The 21,020-nt window shown below is 45.6% G+C and overlaps 1 protein-coding gene across 1 annotated transcript in view; it reads right to left on the reverse strand.

The window, feature by feature from the left end:
- GNG3 (G protein subunit gamma 3) overlaps positions 1-5,520 on the reverse strand; it is a 57,333-nt gene extending 51,813 nt beyond the window's left edge. The window contains exon 1 of the mRNA XM_033954849.1: positions 4,958-5,520. The gene's annotated coding sequence lies outside the window, so the exon portion shown is untranslated. The remainder of the gene's footprint in view (positions 1-4,957) is intronic.
- Positions 5,521-21,020: the final 15,500 nt, after the last annotated feature.

The raw sequence follows: 21,020 nt of genomic DNA on the forward strand, positions 1-21,020 counted from the left end.
TTAGGCAAATTTTAAAGCCAACAATGGAACGGTCAGAATTAAATCTGCTGGAACCGGTAAAACAGAGTCAGAGCCATTGGGATAGGCATAAGCTGGGTTTGCGGCAAAATTTTTTAATTTCTGTTCTCTAGACTTACGGGATTGCCATGTAAGGATGGCACAGTATTGACAATTCTCCAGATTATGCTGAGACCCCAGACATTTCAAACATATGTCATAGGGATCAGTGATGGACATTATCGCGGCACAAACCGAACATTTCTTGGAAGCTCAAGATGCGCTAGGGAGACAGAATTCCTGGAGGCTACACAAGATTGCTTCATGGAGCAGCTTGTTAGAGGAAATGCCACTCTGGATCTAATCCTAAATGGGTTAAGGGGACCTGCAAAGAAAGTGGAAGTAGTGGGACCGTTGGGAAACAGCGATCATAATATGATCAAGTTCAAGGTTGAGGTACTAATACCAGAAGGAAAGAGAACCATAGCGACAACTTTCAACTTCAGGAAAGGAAACTATGAAGCAATGAGGGGAAGAAACTTAGAAACATTTCCAAAAAATGGCAAACGGTAGAACATGCCTGGTCTTTTTCAAGGACACGGTAAGCGAGGCGCAAAATCTGTATATCCCCAGATTCAGAAAGGGGTGCAAAAAGAGTCGAACAAAAGACCTGGCGTAGATAACTAATATAGTGAAGGAAGTGATAGGCAATAAGAAAAATTCATTCAGAAAATGGAAAAAGGATAAAACCGAGGGGAACTGGAAAGAGCACAGGAAGTATCAAAAAGAATGTCACCATGTGGTTCGAAAAGCCAAAAGAGAGTATGAAGAGAGGCTAGCCAGGGAAGCACGAAATTTCAAACCGTTCTTTAGATATGTTAAAGGGAAGCAGCCGGCTAGGGAGGAGGTGGGACCGCTGGATGATGGTGACAGGAAGGGAGTGGTGAAGGAGGAGAAAGAGGTCGCGGAAAGACTTAACATGTTCTTTTCGTCTGTATTTACAAACGAAGACACAACCAACATACCGGAACCTGAGCAATTCTTCAATGGAAGTCAAGTAGAAAATTAACATCCATGGAAGTGAGCCTTGAAGATGTGTGCAAGCAGATAGAAAAACTAAAAACTGACAAATCCCCGGGTCCGGACGGAATCCATCCAAGGGTTCTGAAGGAATTAAAGGAGGAGATAGTGGAACTACTGCAGCAAATTTGCAACCTTTTCCTGAAAACAGGCGTGATCCCGGAGGATTGGAAGATAGCCAATGTTACGCCCATCTTTAAAAAGGGATCAAGAGGAGACCCGGGAAACTACAGACCGGTGAGTCTGACCTTGGTTCCGGGGAAAATGGCAGAAGCACTGATAAAAGAAAACATCGATGAACATTTTAAAAGAAATGAATTTCTGATAACCAACCAACATGGTTTCTGCAGGGGGAGATCATGCCTAACTAACTTATTGCACTTCTTCGAAGGAATTAACAAACAGATGGACAAAGGAGACCCCATAGACATCATATACCTAGATTTCCAAAAAGCCTTTGACAAGGTGCCTCATGAACTTCTACTCCGGAAACTGAAGAACCATGGAGTGGACGGAGACGTACATAGATGGATCAAAAACTGGTTGGCGGGTAGAAAATAGAGGGTAGGGGTGAAGGGCCACTACTCGGACTGGAGGAGGGTTACGAGTGGTGTTCCGCAGGGCTCGGTGCTTGGGCTGCTGCTATTTAATATATTCATAAATGATCTAGAAACAGGGACGAAGTGTGAGATAATAAAATTTGCGGACGACACCAAACTATTTAGTGGAGTTCGGACTAAGGAAGACTGCGAAAAATTGCAAAGGGACTTGAACAAACTAGGGGAATGGGCAACGAGATGGCAGATGAAGTTCAACGTTGAGAAATGTAAAGTATTGCATGTGGGAAGCAGAAACCTGAGGTACAACTATACGATGGGAGGGATGTTATTGCATGAGAGTACCCAAGAAAGGGACTTGAGGTAATGGTGGACATGATAATGAAGCCGATGGCACAGTGTGCAGCGGCCGCTAAGAGAGCAAATAGAATGCTAGGTATAATCAAGAAGGGCATTACTACCAGAACGAAAGAAGTTATCCTGCCGTTGTATCGCGCGATGGTGCGTCCGCATCTGGAGTACTGCGTCCAATATTGGTCGCCGTACCTTAAGAAGAATATGGAGATACTCGAGAGGGTTCAGAGGAGAGCGACACGACTGATAAAAGGAATGGAAAACCTTTCATACGCTGAGAGATTGGAGAAACTGGGTCTCTTTTCCCTGGAGAAGAGGAGACTTAGAGGGGATATGATAGAGAGAGTAGAGAGTGACAGATTCTTCAAACTTTCAAAAAATAAAAGAACAAGAGAGCATATGGAAAAGTTGAAAGGGGACAGATTCAAAACGAATGCTAGGAAGTTCTTTACCCAACGTGTGGTGGACACCTGGAATGCACTTCTAGAGGACGTAATAGGGCAGAGTACGATACTGGGGTTTAAGAAAGCATTGGACAATTTCCTGCTGGAAAAGGGGGTAGAAGGGTATAGATAGAGGATTACTGCACAGGTCCTGGACCTGTTGGGCCGCTGCATGAGTGGGCTGCTGGGCGCGATGGACCTCAGGTCTGACTCAGCGGAGGCATTGCTTATGTTCTTATGTAACCAGGGTTCTTGTCCATCTCGTGTTTGTAGAAATAGGTAAAGTAGCCAAGGGCTTTTTTTTGGCTTCCGACCACTGTGGCGGATGAAAAATAACTTAAAGGAATGTCTGGTTCGAATTGATACATTCAAGCAGGAACCTAGTACGCATGCTCAGAAACCTTTAAAGATCAATCTGAGCTCTTTGACAAGGGCCGATTGGCGCCGTCAGCTGTGATGTCACCCATATGGCTGTTGTCTATCCTGCTTGTCCATGGAGAATGCTAGAGACAAGGTAGTAGGGTTGAGACAGTGCTAAGAGAAACTGAGAGAGAGAGACTGCTGAAGATTAGGGAGATAGAAGGAAAAGTACTTCTGGCAATTGGGTGGATTGAGACAGAATACTGGGTTGCTGTTTGTACTGGAGCTGGGTGGCAGGGGGGGATCAAATGCTTGGGCAGAGACTGGGGTTGGGGGGGGGAGAAAGGATTTGGTAAAGGCAAGGGCAGTGGACAGCTTCCTCCAGTGAATTTCACTTGGTGTCAGATAGTTAACAATAAAAGCATAAAAATAAAATTGTTTTAATGCATTAAAAACATCATAACAAAAAAAAAGAAAGTTAAGAAACAATATATTGAAAAGAGAATTGACCAGTCATGCTATCCAACCCCCAAAATATGTTCAGCTCATTTAATAATAGCTACCCATAAGTCAATCCATTAATCAAAGGCCAAAAACTCAAGATTGTCAAAGACAATACCCATGAAAAATTATCCTAGAAAACAAAGAACAGTATATTATAAATGCATATACATAAAGAGGGAAGAAATAAACCTATCACTATGATCCCAAAATCCATTACTATTGTTCTATCCTACCTGCTACAAATTCATCATATATTATTTGCTAATGTTCAAGCCCCATCCCATGATCCCAGTACCAATTTTGGCTATTATTCTACCTTTCTGATATGCTTCTAGAATATATTGCTGCTATTGTCCTCCTCCCTCCTATTACTCCAGAATCCATTTCTGCTTTTCTAACCTCCCCACCCCAGCTTCAACATTTCAGAATGTTACTGCTATTGTCCTGCCCTCCCTTGCTGTTAATCAAAAATACATGGCTTCCACTATTTTCTTGCATTATTAAAAATAGTCCCAAACTACCAAACACACATGCACACTCTCGCTGTCTTCTGGGATTCATTCATCCATTAGTGCAGGAATACATTCTCACAACAAAGGATGCAGATGGAAAGACTAAAAGGAGTCTGAGGCTTCCAAAATCAATCTCTGCCTCTTATCTATATGTCAGTGACAATCCCAACCCATGTAATGTGGTTTCCACGGTGGGGATGTGTATATAAAAGTTCAATCATATTTACAGAAGTCTTTGATTATAGGGGTGTCATTCCCTTCTCCCAATTTAAGATTCCATGGTCGTAGCCATTTGTAGACAAATTGTTGTTGTGGAATTGTAGAAATTGACTCATGTTCTTGTGGCTGGCACCCAAGCTGGCTGTTCTTGCTATCTTTCTGCACCATTGCCTCTTAGACTTCTTTTTGTCTGAGAATCTCAGTACCTCAAAATGGGAGAACCCAATTGATAACCTACATCACTTCAAAGTCAAAATTTGGAGTTGAAGAACTTCCGAGCCTCTTTTCACCCTTTCACCTGCTGAGTAATGACCCTCTGTCATACCAAGGATTCTAAGTCATCCTCAGCACCCAATAGGATAATTCTAATAGCTTTATCTAGAATTAGAGGATTCCATAAAAGTAAAGGCATTATCAGTAAAAGTCCTGGGAAGAGTGCTCCCTTCTAGCTCATCGGAACCATTTGAATAAGAGAAGACAATTTTTTTTTTTTAGCCTGACAGCTTTCTCATTCAGAACTAGGACTGAGCAGGCACTATGAGCTTCTATGTGCAATGATGATTTTCCCCCTTATTCTGTATCCGTTCTCAATTCAGCCTTGTTACAGTGACAGCCTTTGGTCAAGAGCCACACATCAGGGATTCTTCCCAAATCCTTTGATCATGAGTGTAAGTCCAGCCATGAGACGTCACTGTTGTGCATTAGCTGGGTCACCACCCTCAGAAAGGCTCTAACCACTGCCTTTGCAATGGAAAGACCTAACTCAGGAAATAACCCAAATCCTCCATTTGTCAGCCACACCTGCCCCACTGAGGAGTCATTTTTAATTACCTGAGCTACATTATGGAGGGCATTAAATGAAAAGCAGTCTCCTACCCCAAAAGCTTGAGGAGGAGATGATTATTTTGATTTAAGCTTTTTGGGCACTAACCTTTGAAGGTTTTACTTTGTAAAAAAAAAGGATGAATGTATTCTACGATCCAAGCTGTTCTTCTTTTTGTCTGATTCTGTCTGCTATCGATTCCACAATCTCTTTGCCTAGGCAAGACAGAAAATCCACGGGATCCAATCTTCTCTCTTTACAGGGAAAAATATTCCAGTGCACTTAGAAAGCCTGTGAAAGACGCGGAAAATGATTCCTGCTCGGTCTTGCAGTGACAGGCCACCTGAGTCCTTTCTCTGGGATGGAGCTGATTCAATTGCCCAAAGACTTTAGGACGTAAAAAGCCACTAAATATGGGGTTGTACCAACTCAGTAAACAGGGGCTATTGCAACTGCCCTGACCTTGCTTCTAGTAACTCCACAGGGATGGGGGTAGGGGTTCATGCATGTTAATTGAAACAATATATGTGAAGGGATTTCTTAGACTAAATGCCAGCAATAGCAGGGGGAAGAAATTTTGTCTTGACTTTCATCTTCCATATTCTCTTTGTCTCCTCTCAGCTAGGTTTGGTACATCTCCTTGTAGCTGCAGTATGCAGACAAGGCAAGGTGGGGCTAGCAAGCAGACCTCCCCCCCCCCCTCAATCCTTTATAACACTGATGCTTTTGCTCTGAGCAGGGTTTAATGAGATTCTTTTGGAAATCTGACATCAGTGCAATCTTGAGTCCCTGCTAACTGCGAGAATGGGAATGACATCTGAACAATGAGATCATTTTTCTGTTCTGTGGTAAAATCAGTGTACAGAAAGCACCCACTCATTACCACTGGAACTGCAGAAAATAAATCTTTTGTAAACAACTGTATGTCAATCTTACACTTAGGGGTGGGGGGAAATTCTCTATATGGCTCTGAATGTTAGGTGCTAGTTCTGCACCAAGGTTTTGTAATGGAAAAGAATTCTAACAGCTGCAAGGCACTGAGATGGGTCAGAATAACCGATAAAAACACACACGTCCACTTATAGAATAGCGCCTGTTTCTATGCTGATCTGTAAAGGGGTTGTGGCCATGGGAGGGGCATGGGTGGGTCAGAGACATTCCCTTAAAATAGAAATGTAGAAACATGAAGGCAGATAAAGACCATATGGCCTCTCTAGTCTGCCCAACCATGCCATCCACTATCCCCTCCTCTCCCTTAGTAACATAGTAGATGATGACAGATAAAGACTCAAATGGTCCATCTAGTCTGCCCAACCTGATTCAATCTAATAATTTGTTGTTGTTGTTTTTTTCCCTCCTTCTTCTTAGCTATTTCTGGGCAAGAATCCAAAGCTCTGCCCGGTATTGTTCTTAGGTTCCAACTACTGAAGTCTCCGTCAAAACTCACTCCAGTCCATCTACACCAGGGGTCTCAAAGTCCCTCCTTGAGGGCCGCAATCCAGTCGGGTTTTCAGGATTTCCCCAATGAATATGCATGAGATCTATGTGCATACACTGCTTTCCATGCATATTCATTGGGGAAATCCTGAAAACCCGACTGGATTGCGGCCCTCAAGGAGGGACTTTGAGATCCCTGATCTACATCCTCCCAGCCTTTGAAGCTCTCCCCAGCCCATCCTCCACCAAACGGCCATATACAGACACAGACCGTGCAAGTCTGTCCAGTACTGGCCTTAGTTCTTCAATATTTACTATTATTTTCTGATTCTAGATCCTCTGTGTTCATCCCATGCTTTTTTGAACTCTGTCATCATTTTTCTCTCCACCATCTCTCTTGGGAGTGCATTCCAGGCATCCACCTCTCTTGGGAGATCCAATGTACTTGTCCCAAGTTGTCTTGAATTCAGATACACTTTGTTCTATAAGGGCTATTGAGGTTGTAGACAGGTGCGTATAGTAGGTTTTGAGGCACCCTTTTTGTGACGTTCACAGCAGTGCCCTATAAGGTGCCCTACTACTCTGTTACCATGTCTGGGTGGCCAATCCATCATTTTTCTGGGGGAAGGGGTAAAACGCGGACCTCACGGACCTAACGGACCTAGCGGATTTAAAACCGCACGTCCTTAAAAATCTGAGGTCCGTGTCCGTGCCACTTGTAGTTTCTGTCTCTGATAGACCTCTATGATATTTTAGCGCTGATGGATCTGACTCAGCATAGGTAGGGAAAAGTATTAGGATCCATCAGCGCTAAAATCTCATAGAGGTCTGTCAGAGCCAAATTCTATGTTGGGCTTAAAGGATAAGCAGAGCGCAAAACGGTTATAATAAGATCCAGCAGACTTAAACCTATACATAAGAAGGCTTCTGCTCTGCTGCTCCAGCACTAGTCTCTGGCTCTGACAAACCTCTATGAGATTTTAGCGCTGACGGATCCTAATACTTTTCCCTCCCTATGCTGAGACGGATCCGTCAGAGCTAAAATGTCATAGAGGTCTGTAAGACACAGAAACTACAAGCGGCACGGACACGGACCTCAGATTTTTAAGGACGTGCGGTTTTAGATCTGCAAGGTCCGTGAGGTCTGCATTTTACCCCTTCCCATGTTCAAAAGGTCTTGTTCTAGGCATTTGGGACTTGGACGATTTTTTGGACGAGAATAAAGTATAAAAATAGAAGTACTAGTGGTCTGGATGATCAAACGGTTTGGATGTAGAAGAAGATGATTTTCGAGAAAAAAAAAATTTTGGATGTAATTTTTGAGAATGGACATTGGACACTGCCAACTTTGGGTGACTAATGTCCTAGGCCCAAAATGGACTTAAACGTTTGTTTTGATTATGCTCCTCAAGTTTCATGTTTAATAAAATTTTAATTAAAACGCATTATCATAAATTAAATGCAATGTACAAAATTTTAAAAAGGGAGTAACAGACAGAATATTCTGGGGAAGACTAAAATATAGACAACGAGAGGAACAACAGGAAAGAGGGAAAAACTACAATGCATAAAGAAAAGGAGAACATAAAGGGGAATAACAGTAAGGAAGAAGTAGGGAATTACAGGCCTGTAAGACTGACTTCTGTGTTAAGCAAATTAATGGAAACACTTTTAAAACAGAGAATGGTCAAGTTTCTGGAATCTGGTGGATTACAAAACCAGAGGCAACATGGATTCACTAGAGGTAGGTTTTGTCAGACAATCTGATCAATTTCTTTGACTGGGTGACCAGAGACTTGGATAGAGGATGTGCACTAAATGTGGTATATTTAGTTTTAGCAAAGCCTTTGACAGTGCTCCACACAGACGTCTACTGAATAAACTGAGTGCCCTCGGGATGGGTCCCAAAGTGGCGGGCTGAGTCAGGAACTGGCTGAGTAGAAGGTGACAGAGAGTAGTGATCAATGGAGATCACTCTGAGGAAAGGGATGTTACCAGTGGTGTGCCTCAAGGTTCTGTTCTTGGGCCTGTTCTTTTTAACATTTTTATAAACAATAATGCTGAAGGGTTGTCGGGTAAGATTTGCCTCTTTGCGGATGATACCAAAATCTGCAATAGAGTAGACACCCTGGATGGTGTGAATAACATGAAGAAAGACCTGGCGAAGCTCGAAGAATGGTCTGAAATTTGACAGCTAAAACTTAATGCTAAGAAATGCAAGGCGGGAGAGGGGCGATATGATAGAGACGTTTAAATACCTACGTAATGTAAATGCGCATGAGTTGAGTCTCTTTCATTTGAAAGGAAAGTCTGCAATGAGAGGGAATAGGATGAAGTTAAGAGGTGATAGGCTCCGGAGTAGTCTAAGAAAATACTTTTTTACAGAAAGGGTGGTAGATGCATGGAACAGTCTCCTGGAAGAGGAGGTAGAGACAAAGACTGTGTCTGAATTCAAGAGGGCCTGGGATAGGCATGTGGATCTCTTAGTGAAAGAAAAAGATAGTGGTTATTGCGAATGGGCAGACTAGATGGGCCATTTGACCTTTATCTGCCATCATGTTTCTATGTAATTTGGTGGTCTTGGAGGCCAGATATTCAGGCAGCAACCATGCTAGTTTGGGTAGCTAGTTAAATGATTATAAAGGGAAATGGGATGGAATTTGATATACTGCCTTTTGGTGTTTTCAATCAAGTGGTTTATATGTTATATATAGGTACTTATTTTGTACCTGGGGCAACGGAGGGTTAAGTGGATTGGTTAATGGGTCTTTTTCTGTCATCTTCTATTTTATTCTTCAGATTAGTTCCTCTCTTGTATCTGTCACAACTCCTTTTGTTTTACCCTGCCTTGTCTGATATCATACTGTATTCATCTCTGCCTGGCCCCTTCACTGTATATTAACATGTATTCATGTGTATCATGCTGGCATCATGCCTCCATTAAATAAATATTTAAACTATATTTTAATTACAGCCCCCAGTTTTCAGCAGCAGACTTTTCAAGATTCTGTGGAAGTTATGTAGTGCATTTTCATAAACTGGCATATTAAAGTGGTTATTTTTAGTTTTACAAAAAAATTATTTTCTGGCATTTCTTGTCTGCCTGGTTTTTATCTATTTGGTCCTTTATTGTGGGAAAGGGGATCTTATGATAGGTGCCCAGGGACAGTTATCCATTAGGAAAAGCAGGCAGTCATCTAGGGAGTCAACTTGTGTGTGTGTCAGGGGCAAAAAGCTGCATAAGAACATAAGCAGCGCCTCCGCTGGGTCAGACCAGAGGTCCATCGTGCCCAGCAGTCCGCACACGCAGTGGCCCAACAGGTCCAGGACCTGAACTGTAATCCTCTATCTATATCCCTCTATTCCCTTTTCCAGCAGGAAATTGTCCAATCCTTTCTTGAAACCCAGTACCGTACTCTGCCCTATTACGTCCTCTGGAAGCGCATTCCAGGTGTCCACCACACGTTGGGTAAAGAAGAACTTCCTAGCATTCGTTTTGAATCTGTCCCCTTTCAACTTTTCCGAATGCCCTCTTGTTCTTTTATTTTTCGAAAGTATGAAGAATCTGTCCCTCTCTACTCTCTCTATGCCCTTCATGATCTTGTAAGTCTCTATCATATCCCCTCCAAGTCTCCTCTTCTCCAGGGAAAAGAGACCCAGTTTCTCCAATCTCTCAGCGTATGAAAGGTTTTCCATCCCTTTTATCAGATGTGTTGCTCTCCTCTGAACCCTCTCGAGTAACGCCATATCCTTCTTAAGGTACGGCGACCAATATTGGACGCAGTACTCCAGATGCGGACGCACCATCGCCCGATACAACGGCAGGATAACTTCTTTCATTCTGGTTGTAATACCCTTCTTGATTATACCTAGCATTCTATTTGACTTCTTAGCGGCCGCTGCGCACTGTGCCATCGGCTTTATTGTCATGTCAAGGCAAAACAATAGGTCTCAGAGCCACACAAAAAATCAGCAACACTTATTTACTTGCAGAGAGAGTGGATAGGTTTTCATGTGTCTAAAGCTGAGTTTGTGGATAAAGCTGAGTTTAGGCATTTTGTGGAAAACATTCAAAAATCCAGTAGCGAACATGACCATTTTCAAAACAGAAAAACATCTATTTTTTGTTTTGAAAATGGCTATTTCCTAGATGTGTTTTGCTCTTAGTGTGTTTATCTTTTTGAACCATTTTGGGAAAACAAAATCCAATGGAAAACCACACAACAACTAGCCATTGGTACTTAGGATGCGTCAGCATTCTCAGCAGACTGGCCACACAGACATCCCAGCAGAGCAGTGGGGGACCCTCGGGAGCACTGCAGTGAACTTCACATAAAGGGTCCCAAGTACACATATCACCTTAATCCCCTTACATTGTATGGGAAGCCCTCCAAAACTCACCCAAAACCTACTGTACCCAACTAAATACCATCCCAATAGCCCTTACACCTGCAGGTGTCACCCATATGTTGGTACAGTAGGTTTTGGGTGGGTTTTGGCAGACTCACACTTTCCACCACAAGTGTACTAGTTAGAATGGGATATGGGCCTGGAACCCTTCTCTGTAGTCCACTGCACTGACCACTAGGCTACTCCAGAGACCTGCTTGCTGCTCTTTTTCTTCTTATTCTTTCTTATCCTTGTATGATGATTATTTGGCATACCTTTCCTTTTTTTAATTGATGTACACCGCACTGATGTTAGAAGAGAGCGGCATATAAATACAAATAAACATAATAAAATAAACATAGGACTGGCTATGACATCTGAAGATGATATGATACAGGGCAATGGTGCGACTCCAGATGCGGTCACACCATTGCCCTGTACAGCGGGAGGATAATTTCCTTGGTTCTGGTAGTGATACCTTTTTTGATAATGCCCAACATTCTGTTCGCCTTTTTTGAGGCTGCTGCACATTGTGCTGCCGGTTTCATTGTTTTATCCATCAAAACCCCCAAGTCCTTTTCTAGGTTGCCTTTTCCCAATGTCATCCCTCCCATCATGTAGTTATACATCAGGTTCCCTTTCCCCTATGTGCATAACTTTACATTTCTCCACATTGAAGCTCATCTGCCATTTATCTGCCCACTCACTCAGTTTGTCCAGGTCTCTTTGGAGTTCTTTACATTCCTCTATAGATCTAACCTTACCGGAGAGTTTTGTGTCATCCGCTAATTTTATAACTTCACACTTTGTCCCTGTTTCCAAGTCATTAATAAATATATTGAATAGCAGTGGTCCCAGCACTGACCCTTGTTGGATGCCACTTGTGACCCCTTTCCAGTCAGAATAGTGTCCCTTTACTCCTACCCTCTGTTGCTGGTACTTTCTCTGTCCCTAGTGGGCTCACAATCTAAGTTTTGTACCTGGGGCAATGGAAGGTTAAGTGGTTTGCCCAGAGTCACAAGGAGGGAAGATTTGGGGAGGGGGTCTGATCTCTGGCAGTCACAACTGGGAATTAGCAGGGAGCCGGAGAAGTCGGGAGGCAGGAGAGAGCTGTAAAGCCACAAAGGAGCAAACAACATCGCCGGAATCAGAGCAGGGCAGGAGGAGAAGGCAGGCGAGAGGGGCAGCGGCGAGAGGTAGTTGCGCCCACCCCTCTGACGTCGGCACTTGGATCCGGAGTTCCCCTTAAAAGGGGAGGGTCCAACAGCCCACAGCCATTCGGCGCGTGTCGAAGGCGAGCATTAAAGGAGCTCGCCTTAGCGAGAGCGCCTTTGCGAAGGGCAACCACAGCAGCCACACCAGCAAGCAGAACAGAGGGAGCTACACCAGCAGCCACATCAGCAACAGATGGAGCCACACCAGCAGCCACACCAGCAAGCAGAACAGAGGGAGCCACACCAGCAGCCACACCAGCAACAGAGGGAGCCACACCAGCAAGCCGAACAGAGGGAGACACCAGCAGCCACACCAGCAAGCCGAACAGAGGGAGACACCAGCAGCTACACCAGCAAGCCGAACAGAGAGAGACACCAGCAGCCACACCAGCAAGCAGAACAGAGGGAGACACCAGCAGCCACATCAGCAACAGAGGGAGCCACACCAGCAGCCACACCAGCAAGCAGAACAGAGGGAGCCACACCAGCAGCCACACCAGCAACAGAGGGAGCCACACCAGCAAGCAGAACAGAGGGAGACACCAGCAGCCACACCAGCAAGCCGAACAGAGGGAGACACCAGCAGCTACACCAGCAAGCCAAACAGAGAGAGACACCAGCAGCCACACCAGCAAGCAGAACAGAGGGAGACACCAGCAGCCACATCAGCAACAGAGGGAGCCACACCAGCAGCCACACCAGCAAGCAGAACAGAGGGAGCCACACCAGCAGCCACACCAGCAACAGAGGGAGCCACACCAGCAAGCAGAACAGAGGGAGACACCAGCAGCCACACCAGCAAGCCGAACAGAGAGAGACACCAGCAGCCACACCAGCAAGCAGAACAGAGGGAGACACCATCAGCCACACCAGCAAGCAGAACAGAGGGAGACACCAGCAGCCACACCAGCAAGCAGAACAGAGGGAGACACCAGCAGCCACACCAGCAAGCAGAACAGAGGGAGACACCAGCAGCCACACCAGCAAGCAGGCAAAAGCCACTTCAGATGGACCAGGGAGAAGCCACTTCAGATGGACCAGGGAGAAGCCACTTCAGACGGACCAGCAACTGGACAGCAATGGAAGCAGCAGACAGAAGAAGGATGTTGAGCTACCCAGTTTTTTGCACCGTTTGCCATATGTATGACTACCTCCCCTCTGGGAGGCAGTCTTATGTATGCACTCGATGCAGGGATCTGGAGTGCCTGAAGAAACAAGTTAGACTCCTGGAAGGCAGAATACTGGAACTAGAGGCACTTCGAGCAATGGACGACAAGGACAGGGAGGCAGACAACTTCAAGATGGAGGATACCACTGAGGAAGAAGTTCAGGAGTTAGAGAAGTTCATCGAGGAGGCATATGGAGAGGCCGTGGAAAATCACTGACAACAGTGGAACTGCCGAGACACACCCTCAGTGAGAGAGGACCACCTGGAGGACACCCACAAGGAAGAAATGGGCGACACAGCAGCCAACACCTGGAAACAGCGAAGGGAAACCACAGGAAGATGAGACCAGAGCAAGCCAGCACCAGGATGAGGGAAGATGGAAGTACACGGAGGACACAAACCTAAGGCTGGAGAGATGGACATACACCAGGGACACGGACCTGAAGCTGGAGAGACAAGAGAAGACAGAGAGGACAGCGATCATCATTGGGGACTCCATCATCAGGCAAGTCGACAGCCACATAGCGGGAGGAAGACAGGATCGGCTGGTGACCTGCTTACCAGGAGCCAAGATAGAAGACATAGTGAGCTGCATCGACAGGATCATCGACAGCGTAAAAGATGAAGAAATGACGGTAATGATCCATGTGGGAACAAACAACTTGAGCAACAGGAAGAAGTACTGAAGGATCAGTTTTGGATGTTAGGAAGGAAGCTGAAGTCCAGAACATCGAGGGTTGCATTCTCGGAGATCCTGCCGGTACCCAGGGCTGATGAGAAGAGGCAGATGGAACTGCAAGCAATCAACACGTGGATGAAGCACTGGTGTGAGGAAGAAGGTTTCCACTTCATGCGCAACTGGATGACGTTCAGGGGGAAGAGCAAGCTATAGAGGAAGGACGGACTCCACCTCAGCGCAGACGGAACGAGGCTACTTGCAAGCAACATCAAGAGAGGAATTGAGAAGTTTTTAAACTAGGAAGAAGGGGAAAGCCGACAGTCGACCAAGTGAGAGCGTCGATGGTTTGGGAACCGGTATGCCCAGGGGATATCGTGCAGGAAGATAGCGGGGAAGACTCACCGGATCTCAGGAAAGACAGATCTATGGGGACACAAGAGGTAAGGAAATGCAAGAAAAGAGCAAGCCACAATCTCAAATGTATATACACGAACGCAAGGAGCCTAAGATGGGTGAATTAGAAGCTATAACACAAAAGGATAACTTCGACATCATTGGCATCCCAGAAACCTGGTGGACCGAAAAAAACATCTGGGACACTGTGCTACCGGGATACAAACTATACCGCAGAAATAGAGTGGGTCAAAAAGGTGGGGGCGTTGCCCTATATGTCAAAGAAGGAATTGAATCTACTGGAGGGAACACACCTGAAATGACGAATAAATTAGAGTCTCTATGGGTCAAAATTCCAGGAGCCAATGGATTAGAAATAAAGATTGGCATCTACTAACGACCCGCAGGGCAGTCCGAAGAAATAGATGGAGAAATTATATATGAGATCAAGCACAACTGCAAGGGAGGCAACACAGTTATCATGGGTGATTTCAACTATCCGGGAATAGATTGGAACCTAGGCACCTCCGGCTGCGGTAGGGAAACCAAGTTCCTGGATGCTGTGGGTGATTGCTTCCTGGAACAACTTGTCAAGGAAAACACGAGAGGAAATGCAATTCTGGACTTAATTCTAAATGGACTACGAGGACAGGCGCAAGATGTAGTAGTAGAGGGGACGCTAGGAACCAGTGATCACAATATGATCCGCTTCGACCTGGATGCAGGGGCAAAACATCGATCCAGAACGACGGCCATGGCACTGAACTTCAGAAAAGGGAACTACGAAAGGATGAAACTCATGGTGGGGAAGAAGATCAAAAAGAAAATAAGCACTGTAAAAACGCTAGAGCAGGCGGACCCTTTTTAAAGACACAGTCACCGAGGCGCAAAATCTATATATACCGCGTATCAACAAGGGATCCAAGGGGAAAAAGAACAAAGAACCGGCGTGGCTCACTGTAACAGTGAAGGAAGCAATCAGAGACAAGAAGACTTCATTCAAGGAATGGAAAAGGTCAAAACGGACGAAAACTGGAAGAAGCACAAACAGCATCAACGCAGGTGCCATAAAACGGTAAAAGAGGCCAAAAGAGACTATGAGGAAAAAATAGCCAAGGAGGCGAAAAACTTCAAGCCGTTCTTTCGATATATTAAGGGGAAACAACCCACAAAGGAAGCAGTGGGACCGTTGGATGATCATGGAATAAAAGGAGTACTAAAGAAGACAAAGCCATTGCCGATAAACTGAACACGTTTTTTGCATCTGTATTTACTAAAGAGGATTTAAACAACATACCAGAACCCGACAGGCTATGTGCTGGAGGCGAAGACGGGAAACTGACAAGATTGACGGTCAGTCTAGAAGAAGTATGCAGGCAGATTGATAGGTTTAAGAGTGACAAATCCCCAGGACTGGATGGCATCCATCAGAGGGTCATAAAAGAACTGAAAGGGACTATAGCTGAACTACTTCTACTAACAGCCAATCTATCAATAAAATCAGGAAAGATTCCAGAAGACTGGAAGGTGGCAAATGTTACGCCGATATTCAAAAAAGGTTTGAAGGGAGATCCAGGAAACTACAGAGTCTGACCTCGGTACTGGGAAAGATGGTAGAGGCGCTGATAAAAGACCGCATCATTGATCACCTTGACGGACACAATCTGATGAGGACCAGTTAGCACGGCTTCAGCAAAGGACGATCTTGCTTGACAAACTTGCTGCACTTCTTCGAGGGAGTAAACAGGCAGATACACAAGGGCAACCCAGTCGACATTGCATATCTGGATTTTCATAAGGCGTTCGACAAGGTTGCGAGCCATGGAATCGAGGGTGAAATACTCAAATGGATTAAAAACTGGCTGGCGGATAGGAAAAAGAGGGTGGGGGTAAATGGACAGTACTCAGACTGGAAGAGCGTCACCAGTGGGGTGCCGCAGGGCTTGGTGCTTGGACCTGTACTCTTCAACATCTTTATAAATGATCTGGACATAGGTACAACGAGCGAGGTGATTAAATTTGCAGACGATACAAAGTTATTCAGAGTAGTGAAGATGCAGGGGGACTGCGAAGATCTGCAACGTGACATAATCAGGCTCGAGGAATGGGCATCGACATGGCAGATGAGGTTCAACGTGGATAAGTGTAAAGTGATGTATGTCGGTAACAAAAATCTCAGGCATGAATACAGGATGTCCGGGGCAGTACTTGGAGAGACCTCCCAGGAAAGGGACCTGGGATTTCTGATCGACAAGTCAATGAAGCCATCTGCACAATGTACGGCGGTGGCAAAAAGGGCAAATAGAATGCTAGGAATGATAAAGAAGGGGATCACGAACAGATCGGAGAAGGTTATCATGCCGCTGTACCGGGCCATGGTGCGCCCTCACCTGGAGTACTGCGTACAGTACTGGTCACCGTAAATGAAGAAGAACATGGTACTGCTCGAGAGGGTCCAGAGAAGAGCAACCAAAGTGGTTAAGGGGTTGGAGGAGCTGCCGTACAATAAAAGATTGGAGAAACTGGGCCTCTTCTCCCTCGAACAGAGGAGATTGAGAGGGGACATGATCAAAACATTCAAGGTACTTAAGGGGATAGACTTAGTAGATAAGGACAGGTTGTTCACCCTCTCCAAGGTAGGGAGAACGAGAGGGAACTCTCTAAAGTTGAAAGGGGATAGATTCCGGACGAACGTAAGGAAGTACTTCTTCACCCGAGAGTGGTGGAAAACTGGAATGCTCTTATAGAATCTGTCATGGGGGAAAACACCCTCCATGGATTCAAGACAGGGTTGGACAGGATCCTGCTTAACAAGAAGTGTGCTGGTAGGGCTAGTCTCAGTTAGGGTACTGGTCTTTGACCTGGGGGCTGCCGCGTGTGCGGACTGCTGGGCATGATGGACCACTGAACTGACCCAGCAGCGGCAATTCTTATGTTCTTATGGGGGGTAGAAAAGAAAATGATAGTGCACTTACTGTATGCCCATCCCAGCCAATATTCAGTTGGGACCTGCATAAGTTCAGGCGACCAGAATATTTAGCACTGGTGCCCAGACATGACCTGGCATTGAATATCTAAGTCTAACCTTAGCCATGTGACCTAATAGCTTCAATTCTTCCAAATTGCTGTGATTAAAAGGGAGGCATTGCAGGACATTAAGGAAGTGGTGCTACTGCCCTTTATAATAAGACCAATCCTTTTCCTCTAGAGATTTTTTTAAACCTTCTATGAATTCTAAGGCTTGAGATGAAGTGAGCATAGGAGCCAGCTCTGTGGGGGGTATAACGAGAAATTAGGTACTTAACGCAATCTTCTTTCTGTTAACACAGCATACAAGTCCTCATATTTGGTGAATATCTCATATTTGCAAGTTGGTTCCAGGAGGGAGATATCAACATTTTTCAGCTCAGCCTTTTTTTCCAGTGCTGTGGAGTCCCCTTCAGTTAGTACCAAAGCAATCGAACAGTACTAAAACACAGAAAACAAGAAACAGGGAGTTTGGATAATCTCCCCGCAACCATAGTTCTGTTCTGCTCTGTAACAAATATCAAACAAGGTTAAATAATATCTGAAATAACTTAGGGTGCAAGAACCAAAAACCACCCACCAAAAATTCAACATGCATTATCCTCATGAAGGTCAGAGTATCTTTCCCCTTGAAGCACTTTCCCTTTACTCTTCCATTTTTATAAAACTGACAGCATGAAATCTTCATTAGTGGACACTGAACTCTGATCTATAGAATATGCAGGCAAATCCCAGACTGATAGGGCGGGTTGTCAGGACACATATGCTATGCTAACAGAAAGAAGATTAATTGAGGTGAGTACCTAATCTTCCGTTCTGCTACACAAAGCATATGAGTCCTGAGTCAGGGCAATGGTCTTTGACCAGAGGGCTGCCATGTGAGCGGACTGCTGGGCACGATGGACCACTGGTCTGACCCAGCAGCGGCAATTCTTATGTTCTTATGTTTAAGGAGCCCTCTGGAGCTTTCCAATGCTCCAAAATTAAAGGAATAAGGTCTAGATTCAATGAAAAATATGAAATCTGCACTTGGGAAGCACTCAAAATTGAGCACTGTGCTGCTGTTACCTGAGGTGGCTCCAGATTCAGTTCCCTCAATGCTTCTAGAATAAGCTCTAGTAACACTGATGCTTTACTGTTGGGTTTTCCTCTTGCTCAAGGGAAACTGCTAGTTCCTGGGATCCAGCCTCAACCTGTGACTCTGAGTACCCCAGGATAGAAGTCTCAGTAAGAGACAGTAATGGCATAAAATCTGACCTTCAGTCTCCCCAGTCAGCATCCGACTGGTTCTCTAGCTCTTGTTCAGCCACTTCTGCTGCAAAAGCGCACTGAGAGAACCCACATCCCCTTGCACAACCCCCACCATCCCCTCAACCAAGGAAGGAGACTCCTGACAGTTTAAATAGGCTTTCCATAACAAGTTTACAAAGTCTGGGGTAAATCCCTGACTAGGGACCCCCACGGAGTTCATTCAGGGATCACTCTGCCTTTCCTGGGCTCCGCAGTGTCCACACACCTGTGCTTCACCCTCACTCCTTTCCAGGGTTCCAGGGGGCTTCTCTTTCCCAAAGAAGGGGTCTTTTGTGATCCCACCACTTACTAGTCCAAGATGGGGCTAAGCCCGCAGCTCCTGTCCCTCCCTCATGTGCCCTGCAAAACATGGCACATGGTTGCTAATTGGCCATCCATCCATCACAAATCTGGCATCAGGGGTATCTCCACTAGAGGAATCCATCCCTATTATATTCTAGCCAAATCGAGGTGTTTTTGAGGTAGATGGAAGCTTTTTTTTTTTTAAATCAAAATCAGAAAAGTCCAAGGTGGTCACAGCAAAACAGCCTGATAAAACCCACCCAAGGGTAAAAAAATTATGGGAAGGGGATTTTGGAGGTAGGGGACCCTAAATACAGCCCTAGAAAACCTTAAAACCACCACATTCAGAGCTTTCCATCCCTCTCCCCCCCCCCCCCCCCGATTTTTCCATAGACTTGTATAGGCAGGGCAGGATTAATTTGTTGAGGGCCCCTAGGCACACAAGTACACTAGGCCCCCTGCCCCGCCCCACTCTACCATGTGCCCAGGCAGAAACAGGAAGGTGCGTCAGAGGGAAGCTTTGGGCAAGCAGCACCGCTTGCACAATTACAGTTCCCATTGCCTTTGTTACCCGCGTTGCTTGCTTGTCTTACTTTCTGTTGATGGGGGGGGGAGGGGGGGCCCGCATTGCCAATCGATGCTGGAGGGGCCCATCGCTGTTTGGAAAAAACAATGTTGATGCCCTCCTTCATCGGGCCCCCTGACCATTTCGGGCCCAAGGCACGTGCCTACTTGGCCTATTGGTTAATCCTGCCCTGTGTATAGGCAGTACTCACTGTCTCTGTATGTGCTGGGAAGCTTGCTGCAGCTGACACAGAAGCTGGGAATTGGCGAGGACACTGCCTCACTCAGCCATCCAGGTCCACGTGCTGAAATCTTCAGACTGCCAGTCGGATCCAGCATCTGACTAACACCTCAACCTCTGTAAACCCTCGTGTGAGCGGGGTAGGGAATTACACAGCCAGCACCCGCTAAACTCTGCTGGACTGAAATCTGGCCCAAACAGCCTGAAATCAGGATACGAGCTAGCTTAAAAGGGAATGGACCCCAAGCTCCAAAAAAAAAGTTCAGTAAGTCCAGTGCATCCCAGGTGGGCTAAGTCTCTGATTGGCCCAGATACCTAAGGCCCTCTTATAGGTATCCAGGTCAATCAGGGCCTTAGGCCCCTGAGATGCACCAGGAAGGGAAAGGCCCACCATTTCGAAGAGGTGGGCCTACTGGCAAGGAGTGGGCATCCCTCTTGCTGACTGCTACAACAAGGTACAAGGGAGGGGTGGGGGTTGCTTGATCTGGGAAGGTTCTGAGCTGAACCCCCTACAGCCCACCAGACCACTAGGGATTATCTTTTGTGGTCTTGGGGTGGTGAGAGGGGAATCTTCGTGTAGGGTGTGGAAGTGGGGATGTCAGGGGAGTGTCGGGGAGTTCAGGTGGCCAGGATGCACAACCAGGTTGCTAAGTCAGGAGGGAGTGGGCATACCTCCTGTTTCTCTGGGTGCGTTGCTGTTGCAGGGGCAGCCATTATCGTCAGGGGGTTCAGGGATCCACGGTTGTCATCAGTGGTGGTGGGGGTGACGGCAATGGCTGTGGTTGGGAGGGGAGGCCGGCAGGACTTTAAAAAAAAAAACGGGAACAGATATTGTGAGTGGGTAATAAGCACATTAAAAATAAAAAAAAGGAGAAAAAAGTTTTATTGCCCTGAACAGTTGAGTGGCAGGAGGCTGCTTCAGGCCTTCCTTTGCTGGCTCTGCACATATGTTAGAGTCGCTCTAAGTGATTCATCGGCGGGATCGGATGGGGATTACGACGAACCTCCGCTCAAATCATTTCATGCAAACTTGTTTGAGCATCAGCCGCTTTTTTGGAATCGGCTAAAAATTGGACCGCAGTGGACCCATGCTGTCTTACCAACCCTATTTGGTGCATTTAGGCTCAAGACAGGAAGCCTTGTCAGTTCAGCAAATCTTTGGTATGGTCTCCACACTTTCTTATTATTGACCAGTGTAGTAGTGTCAATGAATGGCAAGTAGCACTATAGAAATTATTAGTAGTAGTAATTAAGAAGCAAAGCCTCTAAACAATTTTTTTCTCCAATAAGGCAAAAACAAACAAACCCCCAAAAGAAAACAAGAAATTAAGGACATTTAAGCCCCTCAACACAATCTGTAAAACTTTGGCCTAAAGGGGGACAATTGACCAGAAAGAAATCCTTGATTATAGCGCCTATAATTTTTGGTCCATCCAAACCATGTCCCTTCAAATTGCTGAATAGGC

The sequence above is a fragment of the Geotrypetes seraphini genome, chromosome 8 (assembly GCF_902459505.1).
Source record: "Geotrypetes seraphini chromosome 8, aGeoSer1.1, whole genome shotgun sequence".
NCBI classification, from domain to species: domain Eukaryota; kingdom Metazoa; phylum Chordata; class Amphibia; order Gymnophiona; family Dermophiidae; genus Geotrypetes; species Geotrypetes seraphini.